The 25,598-nt window shown below is 42.2% G+C and overlaps 10 non-coding genes across 10 annotated transcripts; 6 read left to right on the forward strand and 4 right to left on the reverse strand.

Moving 5' to 3' along the window:
- Positions 1–85: 85 nt before the first annotated feature.
- On the reverse strand, positions 86–157 carry trnae-cuc (transfer RNA glutamic acid (anticodon CUC)). The gene has a single exon. It is a non-coding gene; the product is annotated as a tRNA-Glu (tRNA).
- Positions 158–439: 282 nt separating this feature from the next.
- trnag-gcc (transfer RNA glycine (anticodon GCC)) lies at positions 440–511 on the forward strand. The gene has a single exon. It is a non-coding gene; the product is annotated as a tRNA-Gly (tRNA).
- Positions 512–1,266: 755 nt separating this feature from the next.
- On the reverse strand, positions 1,267–1,338 carry trnae-cuc (transfer RNA glutamic acid (anticodon CUC)). Its single transcript has one exon. It is a non-coding gene; the product is annotated as a tRNA-Glu (tRNA).
- Positions 1,339–1,620: 282 nt separating this feature from the next.
- Positions 1,621–1,692, forward strand: trnag-gcc (transfer RNA glycine (anticodon GCC)). Its single transcript has one exon. It is a non-coding gene; the product is annotated as a tRNA-Gly (tRNA).
- A 1,116-nt stretch (positions 1,693–2,808) lies between these two features.
- trnag-gcc (transfer RNA glycine (anticodon GCC)) lies at positions 2,809–2,880 on the forward strand. Its single transcript has one exon. It is a non-coding gene; the product is annotated as a tRNA-Gly (tRNA).
- Positions 2,881–3,996: 1,116 nt separating this feature from the next.
- On the forward strand, positions 3,997–4,068 carry trnag-gcc (transfer RNA glycine (anticodon GCC)). Its single transcript has one exon. It is a non-coding gene; the product is annotated as a tRNA-Gly (tRNA).
- Positions 4,069–4,820: 752 nt separating this feature from the next.
- trnae-cuc (transfer RNA glutamic acid (anticodon CUC)) lies at positions 4,821–4,892 on the reverse strand. Its single transcript has one exon. It is a non-coding gene; the product is annotated as a tRNA-Glu (tRNA).
- A 2,310-nt stretch (positions 4,893–7,202) lies between these two features.
- On the reverse strand, positions 7,203–7,274 carry trnae-cuc (transfer RNA glutamic acid (anticodon CUC)). The gene has a single exon. It is a non-coding gene; the product is annotated as a tRNA-Glu (tRNA).
- A 1,470-nt stretch (positions 7,275–8,744) lies between these two features.
- Positions 8,745–8,816, forward strand: trnag-gcc (transfer RNA glycine (anticodon GCC)). Its single transcript has one exon. It is a non-coding gene; the product is annotated as a tRNA-Gly (tRNA).
- A 780-nt stretch (positions 8,817–9,596) lies between these two features.
- trnag-gcc (transfer RNA glycine (anticodon GCC)) lies at positions 9,597–9,668 on the forward strand. The gene has a single exon. It is a non-coding gene; the product is annotated as a tRNA-Gly (tRNA).
- The last annotated feature ends 15,930 nt before the right edge of the window (positions 9,669–25,598 follow it).

Consider the following 25,598-nt stretch of genomic DNA (forward strand, 5'->3'; position numbering starts at 1 on the left):
TGACATTCTAGTCATGTCATTGGAAAACAACAGCAGAAATGTCTTTGGTTTACGCTACTCACAGTGCCAAAACTTGGTTCCCTCATTCCCTGACCGGGAATCAAACCCGGGCCGCGGCGGTGAGAGCGCCGAATCCTAGCCACTAGACCATCAGGGACCCGAAAGCAGTGCACACGGTACAGGTTGCAAGACTGTGGTAAACTCATTCCTGACTGGCAAATTAATTGGCATAGTGCATTGTACTGAAGTTGTGAACATTTTAGCCTTAGATGAAAGCAATTGTGCGCATCTGGAGAATGAATCCAAGCAAGCACAAGTTTCACGCTTTAGACTTCTCTCTTATTTCAGGGAGAAATAGAAAGATTCCTGAGTAAGAGTGAGTGTGTCATAGCCCTGCAAGAAAAACAGTTGATAGATGACTAAATAAGGGTCTGTCAGGGCATTGGTGGTATAGTGGAGAGAATAGCTGCTTGCCAAGCAGTTGACCCGGGTTCGATTCCCGGCCAATGCATACTCTGCACCTTGTATAATCAGCTTTCAAATGTACCTTGCTATCTCTACCTCTGCTCAGAATATGGGTGGCTTGTAGGGGAAACACAGTCTCCAGCTTAATGCACTCTAGCAACTCTTCAACCGAGGAAGCATTTCTTGCTATGACTCTTCAGTTAAAGTGATGGTCTGTTTTCTCATGTGCATTCTAAGTTCCTCCTCTACAAAGCAAGTGGGGAAGATTAGATTCCACAGTGCCGTACGACACAAAAAACGGGCCTCCCTCAAACTCGATCCAAGACGGACGGACGGCCAGCACCTGCCAGATCACCAAATGGTCCAAGTCCGCGGACAAAAACATTTTGTCCGACAATAGACCATGAAATTTCTCTTTTTCCGTATCATTCGTGGATGCCCATGTCATTTAATGACAAATAGCATTTGTCTTTGCTGCTCAAAATGTTATTAAGCACCATGTTACACATCAAAGTATCAGAAAAACTTGATCATTCTTTTAGTTTTTAAAAGCCACAATGGTCCTAGAGCTGCTGGAAAGAGTTAAGCGAGCCCTTCTCTAAAGAGAAGTAGTAAATCTGCTGGCTGTAAAGTGTTATTTCAAATCAAGTGGTGCGCATAGGATGACTCCTTACAAACCAACGTCCTATTGAATTTGTGACAGGGCTCGATTAAATTGACATTCTTGTCATGTCATTGGAAAAAAACAGCAGAAATGTCTTTGGTTTACGCTACTAACAGTGCCAAAACCTGGTTCCCTCATTCCCTGACCGGGAATCGAACCCGGGCCGCGGCGGTGAGAGCGCCGAATTCTAGCCACTAAAACATCAGGGACCCGAAAGCAGTGCACACGGTACAGGTTGCAAGACTGTGGTAAACTCAATCCTAACTGGCAAATTAATTGGCACAGTGCATTGTACTGAAGTTGTGAACATTTTGGCCTTAGATGAAAGCAATTGTGCGCATCTGGAGAATGAATCCAAGCAAGCACAAGTTTCACGCTTTAGACTTCTCTCTTATTTCAGGGAGAAATAGAAAGATTCCTGAGTAAGAGTGAGTGTGTCATAGCCCTGCAAGAAAAACAGTTGATAGATGACTAAATAAGGGTCTGTCAGGGCATTGGTGGTATAGTGGAGAGAATAGCTGCTTGCCAAGCAGTTGACCCGGGTTCGATTCCCGGCCAATGCATACTCTGCACCTTGTATAATCAGCTTTCAAATGTACCTTGCTATCTCTACCTCTGTTCAGACAATGGGTGGCTTGTAGGGAAAACACAGTCTCAAGCTAATGCACTCTAGCAACTCTTCAACCAAGGAAGCATTTTTTGCTATGAATCTTCAGTTAAAGTGATGGTCTGTTTTCTCATGTGCATTCTGAGTTCCTCCTCTACAAAGCAAGTGGGGAAGATTAGATTCCACAGTGCCGTACGACACAAAAAACGGGCCTCCCTCAAACTCGATCCAAGACGGACGGACGGATGGACGGCCAGCACCTGCCAGATCACCAAATGGTTCAAGTCCGCGTACAAAAACATTTTGTCCGACAATAGACCATGAAATTTCTCTTTTTCCGTATCATTCGTGGATGCCCATGTCATTTAATGACAAATAGCATTTGTCTTTGCTGCTCAAAATGTTATTAAGCACCGTGTTACACATCAAAGTATCAGAAAAACTTGATCATTCTTTTAGTTTTTAAAAGCCACAATGGTCCTAGAGCTGCTGGAAAGAGTTAAGCGAGCCCTTCTCTAAAGAGAAGTAGTAAATCTGCTGGCTGTAAAGTGTTATTTCAAATCAAGTGGTGCGCATAGGATGACTCCTTACAAACCAACGTCCTATTGAATTTGTGACAGGGCTCGATTAAATTGACATTCTTGTCATGTCATTGGAAAAAAACAGCAGAAATGTCTTTGGTTTACGCTACTAACAGTGCCAAAACCTGGTTCCCTCATTCCCTGACCGGGAATCGAACCCGGGCCGCGGCGGTGAGAGCGCCGAATCCTAGCCACTAAAACATCAGGGACCCGAAAGCAGTGCACACGGTACAGGTTGCAAGACTGTGGTAAACTCAATCCTAACTGGCAAATTAATTGGCACAGTGCATTGTACTGAAGTTGTGAACATTTTAGCCTTAGATGAAAGCAATTGTGCGCATCTGGAGAATGAATCCAAGCAAGCACAAGTTTCACGCTTTAGACTTCTCTCTTATTTCAGGGAGAAATAGAAAGATTCCTGAGTAAGAGTGAGTGTGTCATAGCCCTGCAAGAAAAACAGTTGATAGATGACTAAATAAGGGTCTGTCAGGGCATTGGTGGTATAGTGGAGAGAATAGCTGCTTGCCAAGCAGTTGACCCGGGTTCGATTCCCGGCCAATGCATTGTCTGCTCCTTGTATAATCAGCTTTCAAATGTACCTTGCTATCTCTACCTCTGTTCAGACAATGGGTGGCTTGTAGGGAAAACACAGTCTCAAGCTAATGCACTCTAGCAACTCTTCAACCAAGGAAGCATTTTTTGCTATGAATCTTCAGTTAAAGTGATGGTCTGTTTTCTCATGTGCATTCTGAGTTCCTCCTCTACAAAGCAAGTGGGGAAGAGTAGATTCCACAGTGCCGTACGACACAAAAAACGGGCCTCCCTCAAACTCGATCCAAGACGGACGGACGGATGGACGGCCAGCACCTGCCAGATCACCAAATGGTTCAAGTCCGCGGACAAAAACATTTTGTCCGACAATAGACCATGAAATTTCTCTTTTTCCGTATCATTCGTGGATGCCCATGTCATTTAATGACAAATAGCATTTGTCTTTGCTGCTCAAAATGTTATTAAGCACCGTGTTACACATCAAAGTATCAGAAAAACTTGATCATTCTTTTAGTTTTTAAAAGCCACAATGGTCCTAGAGCTGCTGGAAAGAGTTAAGCGAGCCCTTCTCTAAAGAGAAGTAGTAAATCTGCTGGCTGTAAAGTGTTATTTCAAATCAAGTGGTGCGCATAGGATGACTCCTTACAAACCAACGTCCTATTGAATTTGTGACAGGGCTCGATTAAATTGACATTCTTGTCATGTCATTGGAAAAAAACAGCAGAAATGTCTTTGGTTTACGCTACTCACAGTGCCAAAACCTGGTTCCCTCATTCCCTGACCGGGAATCGAACCCGGGCCGCGGCGGTGAGAGCGCCGAATCCTAGCCACTAAAACATCAGGGACCCGAAAGCAGTGCACACGGTACAGGTTGCAAGACTGTGGTAAACTCAATCCTAACTGGCAAATTAATTGGCATAGTGCATTGTACTGAAGTTGTGAACATTTTAGCCTTAGATGAAAGCAATTGTGCGCATCTGGAGAATGAATCCAAGCAAGCACAAGTTTCACGCTTTAGACTTCTCTCTTATTTCAGGGAGAAATAGAAAGATTCCTAAGTAAGAGTGAGTGTGTCATAGCCCTGCAAGAAAAACAGTTGATAGATGACTAAATAAGGGTCTGTCAGGGCATTGGTGGTATAGTGGAGAGAATAGCTGCTTGCCAAGCAGTTGACCCGGGTTCGATTCCCGGCCAATGCATTCTCTGCTCCTTGTATAATCAGCTTTCAAATGTACCTTGCTATCTCTACCTCTGCTCAGAATATGGGTGGCTTGTAGGGGAAACACAGTCTCCAGCTTAATGCACTCTAGCAACTCTTCAACCAAGGAAGCATTTCTTGCTATGACTCTTCAGTTAAAGTGATGGTCTGTTTTCTCATGTGCATTCTAAGTTCCTCTACAAAGCAAGTGGGGAAGATTAGATTCCACAGTGCCGTACGACACAAAAAACGGGCCTCCCTCAAACTCGATCCAAGACGGATGGACGGCCAGCACCTGCCAGATCACCAAATGGTCCAAGTCCGCGGACAAAAACATTTTGTCCGACAATAGACCATGAAATTTCTCTTTTTCCGTATCATTCGTGGATGCCCATGTCATTTAATGACAAATAGCATTTGTCTTTGCTGATCAAAATGTTATTAAGCACCGTGTTACACATCAAAGTATCAGAAAAACTTGATCATTCTTTTAGTTTTTAAAAGCCACAATGGTCCTAGAGCTGCTGGAAAGAGTTAAGCGAGCCCTTCTCTAAAGAGAAGTAGTAAATCTGCTGGCTGTAAAGTGTTATTTCAAATCAAGTGGTGCGCATAGGATGACTCCTTACAAACCAACGTCCTATTGAATTTTTGACAGGGCTCGATTAAATTGACATTCTTGTCATGTCATTGGAAAACAACAGCAGAAATGTCTTTGGTTTACGCTACTAACAGTGCCAAAACCTAGTTCCCTCATTCCCTGACCGGGACTCGAACCCAGGCCGCGGCGGTGAGAGCGCCGAATCCTAGCCACTAGACCATCAGGGACCCGAAAGCAGTGCGCACGGTACAGGTTGCAAGACTGTGGTAAACTCAATCCTAACTGGCAAATTAATTGGCACAGTGCATTGTACTGAAGTTGTGAACATTTTAGCCTTAGATGAAAGCAATTGTGCGCATCTGGAGAATGAATCCAAGCAAGCACAAGTTTCACGCTTTAGACTTCTCTCTTATTTCAGGGAGAAATAGAAAGATTCCTGAGTAAGAGTGAGTGTGTCATAGCCCTGCAAGAAAAACAGTTGAAAGATGACTAAATAAGGGTCTGTCAGGGCATTGGTGGTATAGTGGAGAGAATAGCTGCTTGCCAAGCAGTTGACCCGGGTTAGATTCCCGGCCAATGCATACTCTGCACCTTGTATAATCAGCTTTCAAATGTACCTTGCTACCTCTACCTCTGTTCAGACAATGGGTGGCTTGTAGGGAAAACACAGTCTCAAGCTAATGCACTCTAGCAACTCTTCAACCAAGGAAGCATTTTTTGCTATGAATCTTCAGTTAAAGTGATGGTCTGTTTTCTCATGTGCATTCTGAGTTCCTCCTCTACAAAGCAAGTGGGGAAGATTAGATTCCACAGTGCCGTACGACACAAAAAACGGGCCTCCCTCAAACTCGATCCAAGACGGACGGACGGATGGACGGCCAGCACCTGCCAGATCACCAAATGGTTCAAGTCCGCGGACAAAAACATTTTGTCCGACAATAGACCATGAAATTTCTCTTTTTCCGTATCATTCGTGGATGCCCATGTCATTTAATGACAAATAGCATTTGTCTTTGCTGCTCAAAATGTTATTAAGCACCGTGTTACACATCAAAGTATCAGAAAAACTTGATCATTCTTTTAGTTTTTAAAAGCCACAATGGTCCTAGAGCTGCTGGAAAGAGTTAAGCGAGCCCTTCTCTAAAGAGAAGTAGTAAATCTGCTGGCTGTAAAGTGTTATTTCAAATCAAGTGGTGCGCATAGGATGACTCCTTACAAACCAACGTCCTATTGAATTTGTGACAGGGCTCGATTAAATTGACATTCTTGTCATGTCATTGGAAAAAAACAGCAGAAATGTCTTTGGTTTACGCTACTAACAGTGCCAAAACCTGGTTCCCTCATTCCCTGACCGGGAATCGAACCCGGGCCGCGGCGGTGAGAGCGCCGAATCCTAGCCACTAAAACATCAGGGACCCGAAAGCAGTGCACACGGTACAGGTTGCAAGACTGTGGTAAACTCAATCCTAACTGGCAAATTAATTGGCATAGTGCATTGTACTGAAGTTGTGAACATTTTAGCCTTAGATGAAAGCAATTGTGCGCATCTGGAGAATGAATCCAAGCAAGCACAAGTTTCACGCTTTAGACTTCTCTCTTATTTCAGGGAGAAATAGAAAGATTCCTAAGTAAGAGTGAGTGTGTCATAGCCCTGCAAGAAAAACAGTTGATAGATGACTAAATAAGGGTCTGTCAGGGCAGTGGTGGTATAGTGGAGAGAATAGCTGCTTGCCAAGCAGTTGACCCCGGTTCGATTCCCGGCCAATGCATTCTCTGCTCCTTGTATAATCAGCTTTCAAATGTACCTTGCTATCTCTACCTCTGCTCAGAATATGGGTGGCTTGTAGGGGAAACACAGTCTCCAGCTTAATGCACTCTAGCAACTCTTCAACCAAGGAAGCATTTCTTGCTATGACTCTTCAGTTAAAGTGATGGTCTGTTTTCTCATGTGCATTCTAAGTTCCTCTACAAAGCAAGTGGGGAAGATTAGATTCCACAGTGCCGTACGACACAAAAAACGGGCCTCCCTCAAACTCGATCCAAGACGGACGGACGGACGGACGGATGGACGGCCAGCACCTGCCAGATCACCAAATGGTCCAAGTCCGCGGACAAAAACATTTTGTCCGACAATAGACCATGAAATTTCTCTTTTTCCGTATCATTCGTGGATGCCCATGTCATTTAATGACAAATAGCATTTGTCTTTGCTGCTCAAAATGTTATTAAGCACCATGTTACACATCAAAGTATCAGAAAAACTTGATCATTCTTTTAGTTTTTAAAAGCCACAATGGTCCTAGAGCTGCTGGAAAGAGTTAAGCGAGCCCTTCTCTAAAGAGAAGTAGTAAATCTGCTGGCTGTAAAGTGTTATTTCAAATCAAGTGGTGCGCATAGGATGACTCCTTACAAACCAACGTCCTATTGAATTTTTGACAGGGCTCGATTAAATTGACATTCTTGTCATGTCATTGGAAAACAACAGCAGAAATGTCTTTGGTTTACGCTACTAACAGTGCCAAAACCTGGTTCCCTCATTCCCTGACCGGGAATCGAACCCGGGCCGCGGCAGTGAGAGCGCCGAATCCTAGCCACTAGACCATCAGGGACCCGAAAGCAGTGCACACGGTACAGGTTGCAAGACTGTGGTAAACTCATTCCTGACTGGCAAATTAATTGGCACAGTGCATTGTACTGAAGTTGTGAACATTTTAGCCTTAGATGAAAGCAATTGTGCGCATCTGGAGAATGAATCCAAGCAAGCACAAGTTTCACGCTTTAGACTTCTCTCTTATTTCAGGGAGAAATAGAAAGATTCCTGAGTAAGAGTGAGTGTGTCATAGCCCTGCAAGAAAAACAGTTGAAAGATGACTAAATAAGGGTCTGTCAGGGCATTGGTGGTATAGTGGAGAGAATAGCTGCTTGCCAAGCAGTTGACCCGGGTTAGATTCCCGGCCAATGCATACTCTGTACCTTGTATAATCAGCTTTCAAATGTACCTTGCTACCTCTACCTCTGTTCAGACAATGGGTGGCTTGTAGGGAAAACACAGTCTCAAGCTAATGCACTCTAGCAACTCTTCAACCAAGGAAGCATTTTTTGCTATGAATCTTCAGTTAAAGTGATGGTCTGTTTTCTCATGTGCATTCTGAGTTCCTCCTCTACAAAGCAAGTGGGGAAGATTAGATTCCACAGTGCCGTACGACACAAAAAACGGGCCTCCCTCAAACTCGATCCAAGACGGACGGACGGATGGACGGCCAGCACCTGCCAGATCACCAAATGGTTCAAGTCCGCGGACAAAAACATTTTGTCCGACAATAGACCATGAAATTTCTCTTTTTCCGTATCATTCGTGGATGCCCATGTCATTTAATGACAAATAGCATTTGTCTTTGCTGCTCAAAATGTTATTAAGCACCATGTTACACATCAAAGTATCAGAAAAACTTGATCATTCTTTTAGTTTTTAAAAGCCACAATGGTCCTAGAGCTGCTGGAAAGAGTTAAGCGAGCCCTTCTCTAAAGAGAAGTAGTAAATCTGCTGGCTGTAAAGTGTTATTTCAAATCAAGTGGTGCGCATAGGATGACTCCTTACAAACCAACGTCCTATTGAATTTGTGACAGGGCTCGATTAAATTGACATTCTTGTCATGTCATTGGAAAAAAACAGCAGAAATGTCTTTGGTTTACGCTACTAACAGTGCCAAAACCTGGTTCCCTCATTCCCTGACCGGGAATCGAACCCGGGCCGCGGCGGTGAGAGCGCCGAATCCTAGCCACTAAAACATCAGGGACCCGAAAGCAGTGCACACGGTACAGGTTGCAAGACTGTGGTAAACTCAATCCTAACTGGCAAATTAATTGGCATAGTGCATTGTACTGAAGTTGTGAACATTTTAGCCTTAGATGAAAGCAATTGTGCGCATCTGGAGAATGAATCCAAGCAAGCACAAGTTTCACGCTTTAGACTTCTCTCTTATTTCAGGGAGAAATAGAAAGATTCCTAAGTAAGAGTGAGTGTGTCATAGCCCTGCAAGAAAAACAGTTGATAGATGACTAAATAAGGGTCTGTCAGGGCATTGGTGGTATAGTGGAGAGAATAGCTGCTTGCCAAGCAGTTGACCCGGGTTCGATTCCCGGCCAATGCATTCTCTGCTCCTTGTATAATCAGCTTTCAAATGTACCTTGCTATCTCTACCTCTGCTCAGAATATGGGTGGCTTGTAGGGGAAACACAGTCTCCAGCTTAATGCACTCTAGCAACTCTTCAACCAAGGAAGCATTTCTTGCTATGACTCTTCAGTTAAAGTGATGGTCTGTTTTCTCATGTGCATTCTAAGTTCCTCCTCTACAAAGCAAGTGGGGAAGATTAGATTCCACAGTGCCGTACGACACAAAAAACGGGCCTCCCTCAAACTCGATCCAAGACGGACGGACGGATGGACGGCCAGCACCTGCCAGATCACCAAATGGTCCAAGTCCGCGGACATAAACATTTTGTCCGACAATAGACCATGAAATTTCTCTTTTTCCGTATCATTCGTGGATGCCCATGTCATTTAATGACAAATAGCATTTGTCTTTGCTGCTCAAAATGTTATTAAGCACCGTGTTACACATCAAAGTATCAGAAAAACTTGACCATTCTTTTAGTTTTTAAAAGCCACAATGGTCCTAGAGCTGCTGGAAAGAGTTAAGCGAGCCCTTCTCTAAAGAGAAGTAGTAAATCTGCTGGCTGTAAAGTGTTATTTCAAATCAAGTGGTGCGCATAGGATGACTCCTTACGCCTTAGATGAAAGCAATTTTGCGCATCTGGAGAATGAATCCAAGCAAGCACAAGTTTCATGCTTTAGACTTCTCTCTTATTCTCTCTTATCTTAGCCCTGCAAGAAAAACAGTTGATAGATGACTAAATCAGGGTCTGTCAGGGCATTGGTGGTATAGTGGAGAGAATAGCTGCTTGCCAAGCAGTTGACCCGGGTTCGATTCCCGGCCAATGCATTCTCTGCTTCTTGTATAATCAGCTTTCAAATGTACCTTGCTATCTCTACCTCTGCTCAGACAATGGGTGTCTTGTAGGGGAAACACAGTCTCCAGCTTAATGCACTCTAGCAACTCTTCAACCAAGGAAGCATGTTTTGCTATGACTCTTCAGTTAAAGCACTGCTGCTCAATTTCAGCCATTTTCACAGTCATGATGGATGACAGAGTTCCATTCAGAGCCAACTTATTCCTGGTCTTGGTTTTATTGAGCCCCACCATGGAAAAAACCCTCTCTGCATCAGCATTTCAGGGCGGCAGAACTAATACCATTTGGCAATTGTAGATATCCTTGGGAATCTGCTCACACCTTTGAAAAAAATTAACCACGGAAGCCTAATTACACTCCTACATATTTTTCATTTTTCATTAAGTTGCTTATGTCAAAGGGTGTGTGCTGAATATTTAGGCCTACTACTCCAACGAACACTTTAATCGGCAGGTCTTTTACAAAGAGTAGGAAAACTATGGTAACTAATAAAAGATTAAAATAAATGAAGATATGACCTGCTGATGATTCTGACGGTTCTCTTCCACCTCCAGCTCGTTTACAACTTCTGGACGCATTCAGAGCATAATAGTTGCATTCATGGAACGCGTGCTTGCAGCTGAAAGCTATTTCAGACCTCACCCGGCAACAAGAAATTCTGTTTTCTGATTGGCTGAGAAATTCCATTTTGTGATTTGCCGATGGGTTGCCAAATCAAGACAGCTGTACCAGAGCTATAGTTCTGAGCTGTACAAGCGTACAGTAACATGCCAGTGATTCGTTTATAGTATAGGCCATTAGAATTTCTGTGCGACGAAGTTGATCATTTCTCAGCGTGAGAAATGGCATGTGTGGCGTGTGAGCGTGTGAACTTGTTGAAATGCGTGTGTCTCACGCTCATTGCGTGAGACTTGAGAGCCCTGATAAAGTATTTTTATGAGCCCTGGATAGAAGCATTTTTGAACAGGGAAACGTAACATCCTGTATTAATGTTAAGACCTTTATTTTATAAGCCAGACAGGAAGTGGTTCTGTGGTTGACCTGGAAGTGAAGGTGAGGATTAAAGGTTAAAGGAGCCAGCCAATGTTGAACGCCACGTGTGGTTCTTTTGTTTTCTTCAGTAAATAAAGTCAAGACGACCCTCTGTTACATTTTTAACTTTTTTATTAATTCATCTATAAAATACACGGCTTACATCATCTTATATACATTTTAAAGGCGCATTTTTACTTTTTATAATATTAAGGGGCTTTGGTAAAGGAAAGAAAATCTTTATGAAATACAAAAAATCTGGGTTTTACATTCATATATTTACATTTATGTATGAAATATTTTCTGAATAATACTATGTTATTGACCAGAAAGTCCCATTCACTATTAACCATCATAACACCATAAATAATTTCTTTTAGGGAGAAGGGTTGGAGACGGATCCCCGTGTGCAGCCAGTCATGTACATCAATCCAGAATGTTGAAAACATACAATGAAAAAACAAGTGATCAGAAGTTTCATCCTCTCCACAAAACACACATCCATCCGATTTACAACCAAATCTCCATCTCAGTAGCTCTCCGGATGGATATACACCATTTAGGATTTTAAAGTGAATTTCTTTTGCTTTGGGATTAATGGGGAATTTTAAATATTTAGAACGCAACGAATATATGTCTTCTTTGGAGAAACTTTGTTTAATGGAGTTACGAAATGACAATAAAGGGTGCGTGACGTCATCAAATATCTTTCTAATTGTTTTTATTAGGAATCTTAATAGTCTTAAAATGACAATTTCCAACAAGAAGAAGTGGAACATTAGGAGTGATGTCAGTGGAATTGGAAACAATCCCTTGAATTAAATGTAAAGTAGGTTTAGGGATGGCTTTTATTATGGATACAAAGAAGTTTCGATTGATGATCAGATTATATTTGAGGCAAAAATGTTCATATGTCTACGTGACTTCCGCATTCCTTTCTTTCTTTGGAAGTCTGTGGGGGTGTCGCTGTCCAAGATGGCGGCCCCACGGCTCGTCAGCGCCAATAGACAGTAGCGGTACTATATAAGTAAGCCTATTATGAATATTAAAATACGCTGAATCAAGTGTCCCGTATGATGCCTACATATGACGTTTGCAGGAAAAAAAATCCGGTGAAAATCAGTTTAATATTCAGCGAGTTATGATTGATTAAATGCGCTGACACTTCACTGCGCCAGCCAGCCAGATTACACTGAGTGGAGCTGATGACCGGTCCAAGATGGCGGCCCCACGGCTCGTCTGCGCCAATAGACAGTAGCGGTCGATGCGGCGTCTATTCTTTACATGTCTATGTGTCTGTGCCATCTCCACTGCTCTTCATTCTGTACACCGATGAGTGCAGATCAACACACTCCAACTGTCACTTGGTTCAGTTTGCTGACGATACAGTTCTCCTGTCCCTCCTGTCCGGCCCCTCCCTCCATCATGGACCCGCTCTTCAGCAGTTCATAGAGTGGTGTGACTCTTCCTGCCTGGAGCTGAATGTCAGCAAAACTAAGGAGATGGTGGTGACCTTCTCTACAGCCAAAGGGAACTGGCGGCGGCTGTCCCCACTATGATCCATGGTTCTCCGGTCGAGACAGTTGAGGAATATAAACATCTGGGAACCATCCTGGGTTGCCAACTGAGGTTCTCTTCCAACACAGAAGGGATCCTGAGGAAGTGTCACCAGAGGATGTACCTACTGAGGAAACTGAACTCTTTTTCTGTCAGTCAGAACATCTTGTTGACACTCTATTACACATTCATTGAGGGTGTTTTGGCTTTCTCTATATGCGGCTGGTATCACTCCATTACTGTACAGGATAGGAACCACCTGCATAACATTGTCAAGGTGTGTTCTAAGATTATTGGACTTTCTGTTGGCCATCTGAACACTGTGTACGAGCAGCAGGCTAGGCCTGGCTCGTCGAATTCTCAAGGACCCGACTCGTGCTGTGTTTCCGGCATTTGAGCAGCTGCCATCTGGTTGCAGGTTCCGCTGTCCGGCCTGTAAGACCCAAAGGAGGAGAGCAACCTTTGTTCCCAGTGTTATTCTCCTCTTGAACTCTAAGAAGTCAAAGACAGTTACTACAACTTAGGTCTTCTTGTACAATACTCTAGTGCAATATCTCATGTCCTGATGTGCAATATTACAATATCACCTTGACACTTTAACTACGATGTCACTTTAATCACATTGTCATTTTAATTTTATCGACGCCTTATTTTATTTATTTGCAAAATATATATATATATTTTTTGTCACCCCCTTTTGTGTTTTTATTTTCTTTGTGATTCCATTTTCTTGTTCTTCTTTTAATGTACCGCTCTTCGTCCTTCTAATTGCCCTTCGGGGATAAATAAAGTTTTTTCTGATTCTGATTCTGATAAAAGCCATCCCTAAACCTACTTTACATTTGATTCAAGGGATTGTTTCCAACCCCACTCACATCACTCCTAATGTTCCACTTCTTCTTGTTGGAAATTGTCATTTTAAGACTATTAACACATTGACTTCCAGCGGTTTTTACAGAATTATGTCGTAGAATCCCAGCGTTGTAAACCATTTTTTTTACGTTTTTTGTACAGTCACAGCATATTATGTGATAGGGCCACTGAAACATGTTATGGCTCGTTTGAAAGCTGAGACTTTAAACTCTTTGTGGGTCAAAACTCTAGGTGCCGCCATTAGCGAGCTATCCTTAGCTAAACCAAGGCGGGTATCCACCAAAATCAACAACAAACTGAGATCGGGGCTTTTGTTGTGAAACGTGCGCTCTGTCAGCCTGTCGCACTTTAGATACATACCCGGGTCAGAGGATTTGCGTGTCTTTGTGTCAAAGGAGTTTACATGTTCATAAGACCGCCTCGTGTCTTTTTCTCCTTCTTGTTGTTTGTTTATGTTACTTTCCCGTCACCCTCTGGAAACCGACACGTGCGATTGGACAAAATGCGAAAATGCACAACAATCAATGCAGCGTTATCAAAATTGTTCTTGAGTTGACGCAAAGCCATTGGCGTAATGATCAAAATGTCCAGATGATGACACCAGTTTTTGACTGCCATCTATGTCAGTTCTGTTCATCACATAATTACAAAAATCACACAGAATGTGCATTAGAATGTATAGATTCAGAATCCATAAAAAAAACGGAAAAACGTATTTTTATTATGTGGGAGCCAACGCATGGGCAGTAAAAACGTAGTTTTACGTGACTTGGGAGTCAATGGGTTAAGATTGATAAATCTGATGTAGCAATCAGATTTAACATATTTAAAACTCAACATATTTAAAAATGATTTAACAGAACTATATATGATGCCGTTACACAACTCAAACTATAATTTATTTTCCATCCTAATGCCTACACTGAACTGTCAACTTCAATATAGATTTCTGAGTTTACGGGGTGCACTTGAATGCACCATAAAACCGCGCACACGCTTTACCGTGCGATGCGATGTAAACGGGAACTCAAATTCCAAGTGTAGCTAGCGCGCCGTGCCTCTCCAAAGCGCAGATGGCGTGACCGCAGTGAAACATCCTGGGTTGGGACAAACTTAAGTGTAGGCCCTATTCGTATTTCAAAATCCGCATTTTAGTACAAGACACGATTTCGGTTATTGCACAGCCCTTGACACACCAACAAATCTCAGACAAACCTCGACCAAGCAAGAGCGCATCAGGAGACGTAGCCTGGCTACAAACAGCCCTTGCCCTGACAAAGTTTTCAAACATTGCCAGGCTATGAAACGACGGTCAAGAGTGAACGAGCAGCAACCCCTCTGTGAAATAAGTTTTCATTCCTTGTCTCTCGCCTGATATGCATCATAAACACTGACGAATCTTCACCTGCAACACCAGCGACGTCTTTCATTACACTGTAACAGACTGCAGACCGCAAGCGCAGTGTGTGTGGGAGCGGATTCAACATAGTTGCTATTCAGCAATGGGGGCTGATCGCAAGCGCATTTATACAAGGAGAGTGAAAGCAGAGCGGATCAAATAGTCTTTGGTTAGGAGAATGCCATGATATAAAATTATAGTTTTTAGGTTCTGCACCGAAAGCGGCGTTTGCACTTTCTCTACTTTTTTAAAATGGTGGGGACAAATTTGCTCATCAGACAAAGTGCCGGGGACGCGTCCCCACCGCATTAACACGTTTTATTTTTTTTAAAGAAATTTTTTGAGGTCTTTTGTGCCTTTAATGGATAGGAAAGTTCAGACAGACAGGAAGCAGGGGCCGAGAGAGGGGGAACGCACATGACACTGACATGATGAATGAAGGTGAAATGCTGTTTCAAAAAGCCTTTCCTTTCAAGATACTTTTAATAATTTGAGGAACTAATGTTAGCTAAACCTTGGTCCAGCGCAGTGTTGGCCAGGGCTAGCGAGCTAAGCTAACGTTAGCTAGCTAGACAACTTCGCCAGGTAGCTAGAGGCCAAAGTCAACCACATAAAACAAACAAAAAAAATCGCTAAAATCATTAAAAAAGAGAACGTTTTATCGACCGAAACATAACTTACCGTAGAAAGAAGAGACTTGGAAGACAAGTGTGACTGCAGTCTGAGTGCTGACTCTGAGTGTAAATCCAGAGTGATTCTCAGAACGACGGAGTTCTTTCACTATCAGGAAAGAACTCCAGGGGAAGTTCATTTTGATCAATTCTGAGTAAAATGAATAGTAACCCCTGTTAATTTACACCAACACTAAAAAAAATAACACTGACACATTTGCTGTGCAGTGAAGCACTCGGGATGGTGTGGGCCCCTCCTCTCTCACTTGGGAGTGTTGTTGCAGCTCTTGGTGTTTAAACCAAGCGCACCTCTCCAGCATCCTCAGCAGTTCTGCATGAACTGATTGCTGATGGGGGCGAGGCTAATTTTACAAATGTTTGTCAGTTGTGTTTTGATGTCTCTCGGTGAAAGCAAAGTAAAAACTCAGGAAAAAGAAAACCTGTTTGTGTTTCTTGAAATCCAACTTATGTCATGCAACATTTTGGTGCCGAAACCCGGGTCAAAGGGGAATGAAGAGATGAAAAGTCTCAAAGAGATGTATGACAAGAAAGACAAAAGTAAAGAAGAATGGCTGACCGTCTAAAGAAGAAAAGAACTTCAGTCCGTGCGTCCACAACCAAGATCATCAGCAAGGTAGATGATGAACTCAGTAAGGAATCTGATTTGCTTGAGGAGTTCATGGAACAGTTGTTGATGAAAGAGGAATGTTTGGATAAACTTGATGAAGAAATTGAAGAGGGAACAAAGACGGATGACTTGGAGGATGAAGTTACAAAAGCCATGGAATATAAGGAACACATAACTCGGAGGAAAACAAAATTAAGGAGAGCGCTCAGGAGAGTACAAGGAGATGCAGTATCTATGACTTTTTCTGAAGCAGGTGTTATGCGGCAAAACGTAAAACTGCCCAAACTTGTTATTGAAAAATATTCAGGGGATATTAGCCTCTGGCAGTATTTTTGGGGACAGTTTGAGACGGCTGTGCATCACAATCCCAGTTTGACAAAGATGGACAAGTTCAGTTACCTGCGGTCATATCTTACAGGAGCAGCTGCTCATGTGGTCGCAGGACTGCCACTGACCGAAGCCAATTATGATAACGCCATACAACTGCTACAAAAAAGGTTTGGCCGAAAAGATCTTGTTATCAATGCACACATGACAAAGCTTCTTAATCTTAATCCTGTGAAAAATGCCAGTGATATAAAAGCACTCCGATATTTGTACGATAACTGTGAAATACAGATACGTAGTTTGGCTGCTATGGGAGTTGTTTCTGACACCTATGGCAGTTTACTGTGCCCCATTCTGATGAAACTGATACCAGAGCAAATGACGCTGGAGTTTAGCCGAAAAAAAGATGAGGATGATGTCTGGAAGGTTGAGGAACTGATGGATTTCATTCAAAAAGAAGTGGACAGCCGGGAGCGCACAGCTAACATGACCCAGAGTGCAAAACAGCAAACCGGTAAGGAACAAGAAAAGGAGAGTTACAGTACCTGGGAAATGCGCAAAAAGCCAAATATGATGACAGCTTCTGCTCTTTATGCTTCAAGTCAAGACAGACAAATTTGTTTCTTTTGTGAAAAGTCGGATCATATGTCTAAACGTTGTAATGAAATGTCTGTGCCTGAAAAAAGAGAAAAGCTGAGGAAACAAGGCAGATGCTTTGTGTGTTTTGGAACTCGACATGTTGCCAAGGACTGTCGCACTAAAGGTATTTCTTGTGAAAATTGCCATAGACGTCACCACAAAGCTCTTTGCTCCTATTATGGAAATGAAATGACAAACAAAATTGAGACAACTGATACTGTGATTTCTGTTTCACCCTCTGAATCAAAGCGAGAGACAGTTTTACTCCAAACTGCAACTGTTTGGATAGAGACCCTAGTGAAAAGACAACTGACCCGCTGCCTTTTGGACGGAGGGAGTCAGCGCAGCTTTGTGCGCCAAGATATCTCTCGTGCACTTAATCTTCCTAAAATAGGTGAAGAGACTCTTAGATTACACACGTTTGGCTCTAGTGAACCAAAGCATGTAACTTGTAATAAAGTAAAGCTAACATTGAGTAACATACGAAATGGCCAACGTTTAGAAATAGATGTCCTAGAAACACCTCGTTTGTGCACTTCTATCATGAAAGTTGCGACAGAAGAATTACGCAGAGATCTGGAGTGCAAAGGCATGCAACTTGCTGACACAGCTGTAAGTGGAATGGAAACACAGGAACTTGGAGTGTTGATTGGAGGTGATCATTATTGGAAAGTTGTTTCTGGAAAATTAGAACGCCTCTCTGAACAACTAGTTGCATTAGAAAGCAAATTTGGCTGGCTTATCCAAGGTACAGTATCCATGCTGAACGTAACTTCTGATCAAAACATCACAGACATTGAAACACTGCATGTGAGTGTTGGGCTGGAAGAACAAATCAATCACACACTGCGCTCCTTCTGGGAAACTGAATCCATCGGGATTGCAACAGAACGAGAAATAAAGAAATGTGATGAGGACACGATGCAGTGGTTTGAAAAGTCTGTTCAGTTCACTGAAGGAAGATACCAGGTGAGCTTACATTGGAAAAATGAAAATGATAACTTACCTTCCAATTATGATGTAGCCAAAAGACGATTTGATCAGCTCATTAAGAAATTTCAAAATGATGTGCCACTTTTCGATAAATATCAAGGAGTAATTCAAGATTATGTAAACCAAGGCATTGTAGAATGTGTGGAGAACATTGTTTCTGACAATCCTGTCTATTATCTTCCACACAGGGCCGTCATTAATGAGGAGCGTTTAACCACTAAACTGCGAGTAGTCTTTGACGCATCCTCCCATGCCACAGGCTGTTTATCGTTAAATAACTGCTTAATATCTGGCCCTAATTTGAATCCTGAGTTACTGAGTATCCTGTTAAAGTTCCGGCTCCATAGAGTAGCATTTATGGCTGACATTACGAAAGCTTTTTTGCAGATCTCCATCAGAGAGCAAGATAGAGATGTATTAAGATTTCTTTGGACTGATAGCTTACCTAAAACACATGAAAAACTAAACATCAGTATTATGCGAATCACCAGAGTCCCATTTGGAGCTTCACCCAGTCCTTTTCTATTAGCTGCAACCATAAGGCATCATGTGAAAAAATACCAACAAGCATATCCTGAGGTCATATCTATTCTCGACAAGTGTCTGTATGTGGATGACCTGATTTGCAGTGTACCGAGCGAAGAGGAAGCAATCAGTGTGTCAATGCAAGCCAAAGCTATCTTAAAAGATGCTCACATGAATCTTTGCAAATGGAGCTCAAACTCTGAAGAACTGAAAACCCTGTGGAAGGAAAAAATGGAAGACACAGTAAGTGGAAATGTTGAAGTGAAAAACACTATGCTAAAAGTTCTTGGATTAACATGGAGAACTGAACAAGACGACTTCATCTTTGATTTAAGAAATCTGATTGATTTTTTTTAAAGGATAAGTGTGATACTAAAAGAGGAGTGTTACAAGCAGCATCCCGCATATTTGATCCGGTGGGATTTCTTTCCCCTTTTACCATCCGAGTGAAATGTCTTTTTCAAAAAATGTGGGAACGTGGACTTGAATGGGACAATGAGCTGCCTGAAGATCTGGAAAAGCTATGGCATAAATGGTGCGAGGAGCTGCCCGACATCTCAAATATTAAAATCGTCAGATGTTATCATGCAGCGCTTTTGAAGCAGGATGCACCTGTGAATCTAGAAGTGCATGTCTTCAGTGATGCCAGTGAAAGTGCTTATTGTGCAGCTGCCTATCTACGCATCATTCCAGAAGATGGTGAGTGCATTGTAACCCTTATAACTTCCAAAACAAGAGTATCACCACTTAAAAAAGTTACGTTACCCAGACTTGAGTTACTTGGCGCTCTCATTGGAGCTAGACTTAGTAACTATATCATTACACACTTGGATATGGACAAGAGCCAAGTGAATCTGTGGACTGACTCAATGATAACTTTGCATTGGATCAAGAGTTCTGCTAAACAGTGGAAACCCTTTGTGGAAAATCGAGTTCGAGAAATACAGAGTTTAACCTCACCAGCACAGTGGCGTCACTGTAGTGGAAGTGATAATCCTGCAGATGTTGCGACAAGAGGAATCAGCGTGAATCAATTGAAAGAAAATACCTTGTGGTGGACAGGACCGACCTGGCTAAAACAAAGAGAAATACAGTTCTGTGAACCTGAACCTGAACCAAACGTGAGTACTGAAGTTGTAAATGAAAATGTGTCAATCATGGAAGTTGCAAAACTGACTGGCTCTGAAAATACAGGTGAAATGGCATTGTTGGAGTTGAAAAATTACAGTGACCTCAACAGAGTGTTACATGTGACTGCTTGGATGAAAAGATTCATTTACAATGTTAAAGAGAAAACAAAACGTCTTGGACCATTGACAGCTGAGGAAATTTCTGAAGCAGAGCTGTATTGGATTCAGGTAGCACAGAAGAAAAGTTTCTTTCATGAGATTTCTAGGATAAAGGCAAGTCACGTAATTTCCTTCCAGTCTAAAATCCAGCCTCTTAACCTCTTTTTGGATGAGCAAGGAATTTTAAGAGTTGGAGGCAGATTACAGATGGCTCATTTGAAATTTGAACAAAAGCACCCATGCATTCTTTCCTCTGATGATAAATTCTCAGAGTTGATCGTGAAAAGATGCCACCAACAAGTTATGCATTCTGTTCTTCAAGACACACTTAATCAAGTGCGTGAGAGATTCTGGATACTGAAAGGAAGACAATTGTCAAAAAGAACTGTAAATGCTTGTTTCCTCTGCCGTAAACACAAAGTGAAATCTGCCCAACAGATTTACGCTCCTTTACCTGAGTCTCGCATTAAAGAAGCTCCTCCCTTTGAGAACACAGGTGTGGATTTTGCCGGACCCCTGTACTGTAAGTCACAAGACAAAGTTTATATTGCTCTTTTCACCTGTGCAGTAACTCGTGCTATTCATTTGGAGTTAGTGTCTGATATGACAACAGAAAAATTCCTATTAGCTTTTAGAAGTTTTGTGTCACGAAGAGGACTTTGTAAAACAATATATTCAGACAATGCAAAGACTTTTAAAAGAGCTAATGTGGAACTAAGTCTGCTATGGGATTCTCTGTCATCTAAAGAAGTCCAGGAATTCTTTGCAGGAAAGCGCATCTCCTGGAAGTTCATAATGGAAAGAGCCGCTTGGTGGGGCGGAATGTGGGAGAGACTGGTTCGCTCTGTGAAAACCTGCTTACGTAAAGTGATTGGTAAGGCATCATTGCATTATGAAGAAATTGAAACCATTCTGACTGAAGTGGAAGCTGTGGTTAATTCTCGTCCCATCACTTTTACTCACACAAGCAGTGAAGAACCTGTCCCACTAACTCCTTCTCATTTTTTGATTGGTCAGCGTCTGACAGCGCTCCCCCCTGCTGTCAGCCTCTCCTCTGCGGTTCGGGACGTGAGTAAAATCCAGCTAGTAAAACGATGGAAATATAGACAGCGGATAGTGAAAATGTTCTGGTATCGATGGTTAAAAGAATACCTCATGGAACTGAGATCAGCACACATCTCATCTTCTGTAAAAAGACCTTCTGACTTAAAGACTGGAGATGTTGTGTTAATTTATGAAGATAGATTGCCAAAGCACCTCTGGAAAATTGGCCGAATCACAGAAGTTTATTTGGGAAGAGATGGAAAAGTTCGCTCATGTCTTGTTATGCTTCCTTCTAGGACCACTCTGAGAAGGCCTATCCAACTGCTTTACCCTCTTGAACTCTCTCAGTGATGAGTTGACTGAAGTCACTCTCATCGGCCGGGAGTGTGTTGCAGCTCTTGGTGTTTAAACCAAGCGCACCTCTCCAGCATCCTCAGCAGTTCTGCATGAACTGATTGCTGATGGGGGCGAGGCTAATTTTACAAATGTTTGTCAGTTGTGTTTTGATGTCTCTCGGTGAAAGCAAAGTAAAAACTCAGGAAAAAGAAAACCTGTTTGTGTTTCTTGAAATCCAACTTATGTCATGCAACAAGTGTGAAGGGTGTGACAGAGATTTGGTCTGAAGGTCTCCATGGTAACCTCGGTTCTAATACGTCACAAAGAGCTCACAACATATGTGATGATAATGCCTCAACGACACACGTCAATGCACGTCAATGTAAAACACCTGCATGACACGTGATTTATACGTCATAACACATCATTAAACGTCAGAGGCGAAAGTTTATAAATAGGACCCAGAGATATCAACAGCTTTGTGTTGGGAGGTTGTGGCTCCCCTCCCTCAGGGAGCAGGTTGAGAGGCTGATGGCAGATGGGCGTTGAGTCTCGGCTGCCGGGACAGCAGTCAGGCTCTTTCCATGCGTACAGTATGAGGCTGTGGCTGGAAGCGTCTGCTCCGCACTCGCAAGTCAGGCTTGTGTTGTGGACGGGAGCCCCCGGAATTGGTTGCGTCTTGGTCTCGGTCCTCTCATGTCCTTCTGGTCCCTGAGTACGTCTTTTGTGTTAATTCCAAACACAGTCATCTGAGGCTACAGCAGTGCCCGCTGTCACTGCCGTGCATTATTAGCCTCCATCACAACAGCTGGTCTCACTTTTCCATGGCAAGGAAACGAAACCAAATCATCACGGGTCCAACACATCACTTGTCCACTTCACTAGTGGGACCTGCTAGTAGGTTTTAAAGGGGGAAAAACTGAGATCGGGTTTAAGTATTAAGTTAACCTGCTGAGTCCTGGAAATAACTCTAAAATAATTTTACTCCTCGGCAGGAATATCTCTGCAGCTCTCTCATCCAGAGGATCTACAATCATGCATGTGTTTGTAACATAGCAGAAGGTGTATTCTTACTAAAGTCAAGCATATTGCCTTTTGTGCACTCTGAGATGTTTAAAGCTCAGATTAATATCAGAGCTGAGATTTAGAAACACGTGGAACATTCTGTATTTCCTCTTTTGTCTGTTGAGGAGCTGCTAAATATCAATGGTTCAGTATTTGTAGCACATGCGCGTGCACGTAAACACCTTCACTTATAATATCGTGCCCTCATAAATTCACAAACACTTACACAGGCGTGCACAGACACACACTCACACACACACACACAATCACACACACACACACTCACACACACACACACACACAAACACTTACACACACGTGCACAGACAAACACTCACACACACACACACACACACAATCACACACACACACACTCACACACACACACACACACAACGGCCTACAACCACCACACGCGGGCAAACTTGTGTGTTGGTGTGTGTTCCTGCAGATCTTTCAGTCAAACCTGAAGCTGATTGGTAAGATAAGAAAGCTGGGAAAGCCTTGGCAAAATAAAAGAACGTTCATTTCTAAATTTTATAAAGTGTACTCAAGAAAAAAGTTTTAGTGTATTTCTAAAATATACCCTGTATGTCACAGCCTGTGGGTTTTTGCTTCCATTTGTCATACTTGGTCATTTTGATTTCAGGAATCTGGGTTAGTTCAGTTTGGCTCATGCTGGATCTCTGTTTCGTGTCCTTTTGTCTTCTTCCATTTACTCAGTTATACTCTTGTTTTCTGCTCAGCCTGTAAAACTGGCTTAAGTTAGCCAAAGACCACCACCTGTCCTGTGTTAATCATCAGCCTCCTCAATATGAATGCTCTCAGTTTCCTTTTTTCATAGCCAGAGCCTCATTGTTGTTGTTCCCTTCTTGTGAGTTTGTTGTCAGTTTTGTGTTCCAGCTCTGCTCGATGTCTAGTTTTGTCTGAAGTTTTCATTTTTGGTGATTTCCTGTTTTGCATTAAAAGTACGCATTTGTCATACTGTCCCGTGATTTAGTACAACAAATAGATCTTTTGAGAGTATAAATCATGTTATCATGTACTGTAAGAGTACCTCTGGTGTGAGAGCAGTAAACTTTAAGGTAACTACTAGTTATGTTTAGGTTTTATTTTGTACTGTAGCTATACATACTGTGAGCTACACCACAGCTGACTGCTTATACCTCATTATATAGTCATATACTGTATACATAGACCACTTTGGTATTGCCCTTGAGTATAATCCAGGGTTTTATACCTAAAGCTATGCCATAAATCCACTATCAGTGGACTACACATACGAATTCACAGACCGACTTGGAATTATTAGGAAGTTTATTTCTAAGAGTTCTGTGTTGAAGCAGTGCTGCACACTTAGAAGACGGTACATTGGGTTTAATTCATTTTCATTTATATAGCGCCAAATACAACAATTTCATCTCAAGGCACTTAGATAATAAAGTCCAATTCAAGCCAATTGGAATTCAATTAATTGTAATCATAATTATTCATAAAATAATCCAATTTGTTCATACAGAGCCAATTCAAAAACAATTTCCTAGCTAAGGAAACCAACAGATTGCACTGAAAACTTTTTGTTTTTCGGTCCAATCTCCCGTCCTGAGCGTGCCTGAGGCGACTGTGGAGAGAAACGACTCCCTTTTAACAGGAAGAAACCTCTGGCAGAACCAGACTCAGGAAGGGTGGCCATCCGCCTCGACCAGCTGGGGTTTGAGAAGACAGAAGGGGGCGGGGGGGGGGGCACTGTAACACCATTCAAAGGATATCTGTTGGAACAGGGAAACATGAGTTAATGACCACAATAATGTCACATATACATAAAGAGAGTAAAGTGAGGAAAGGTGTGACAGATGAGGCCCCCCAGCAGTCTAGGCCTATAGCAGCTTAACTATGGGATGTTTCAGGATCACCTGAGCCATCCCTAACTATAAGCTTTATCAAAAAGGAAAGTTTTAAGCCTGGTCTTAAAAGGGGAAAGGGTGTCTGCTTCCCGGACATTTACTGGCAGCTTATTCCACAGAGAGAGGGGCCTGATAACTGAAGGCTCTGCCTCCCATTCTACTTTTAGAAACTCTGGGAACCTCAAGTAAACCTGCAGTTTGGGAACGAAGTGCTCTGTTAGGAAAATATCTTACAATGAGATCTTTAAGATATGATGGAGCTCGGTCATTAAGAGCTTTATATGTAAGGAGAAGAATCTTAAATTCTATTCTGAATTTAACAGAGCCAATGAAGAGAAGCTAAAACTGGAGAAATATGATCTCTCCTGTTAGTTCTCATCAGAACTCTGGCTGCAGCATTTTGGATCAGCTGAAGGCTTTTCAGAGAATATGTGGGACAGCCCAATAATAAAGAATTACAGTAGTCCAATCTTGAAGTAACAAATGCATGGACTAGTTTTTCTGCATCACTCTGAGACAAGATGTTCCTGATTTTAACAATATTACGAAGATGAAAGAAGGCAGTCCTAGAAACCTGTTTTATATGCGAGTCAAATGATAAGTTCTGGTCAAAAATAACTCCAAGGTTCCTCACTGTAGAACTAGAAGCCAAGGAAATACCATCTACAGTAACTATATAGCTAGACAATTTCTCCCTGAAGCGCTCAGGTCCAAAGATAAGGACTTCAGTTTTCTCTGAATTTAGAAGCAGACAGTTCTGAGTCATCCAGGTCTTTATGTCTTTAAGACATGCTTGTAGTCTGACCAACCTATTGGGTTCATCTGGTTTTATAGATACCTCCTTGAACAGTCTGGTTGGGATTGGGTCTAAAACACAAGTTGATGGTTTAGAAGAGACTATTGCTGTTGTTAGTTCAGAAAGATCAACTGGGCAGAAGCCGTCTAAATATAAATCAGGTTCTAAAGATACTTCTAAAGCTGCTGTACTTGATGATACATCACTGATAATAGTGGGAAGGACTCCATCAATCTTCTCTCTGATAGAAACAATTTTATTGATAAAGAAGCTCATGAAATCATCACTGCTGAGAGTTAAAGGAATAACTGGCTCAACAGAGCTCGGACTCTTAGTCAGACTGGCTACAGTGCTGAAAAGAAACCTGGGATTATTCTTATTCTCTTCTATCAATGATGAATAATAAGCAGTTCTAGCTTCACGAAGGGCTTTCTTATACGTTATTAAACTATCTTTCCAGACTAACTGAGACTCTTCTAAATTAGAGGAACGCCACTGTCTCTCCAGCTTTCTTGCAGTCGGCTTTAAAGCACGCAGCTGTGAATTATACCAAGGAGCCAACCTCTTCTGACTGATTACCTTCCTTTTCAGAGGGGCAACATTGCCCAGTGCTGTAACCATTGAAACTATAGTGCTGTCAACAAGAGAGTCAAGTGTTGCTGGAGTAAAATTTAGGTAGTCGTCCTCTGTCATATCTGCACATGGCAGTGAAGAAAAGGATGATGGAATTAACTCTTTAAATCTGGTTACAGCATCCTCTGATAGACACCTTCTATATGTAAATTTCTTCTCAGAAACTGTATAGTCAAGTAATGTAAACTCAA

This window comes from Odontesthes bonariensis, chromosome 8 (genome assembly GCF_027942865.1).
Source record: "Odontesthes bonariensis isolate fOdoBon6 chromosome 8, fOdoBon6.hap1, whole genome shotgun sequence".
NCBI lineage: Eukaryota > Metazoa > Chordata > Actinopteri > Atheriniformes > Atherinopsidae > Odontesthes > Odontesthes bonariensis.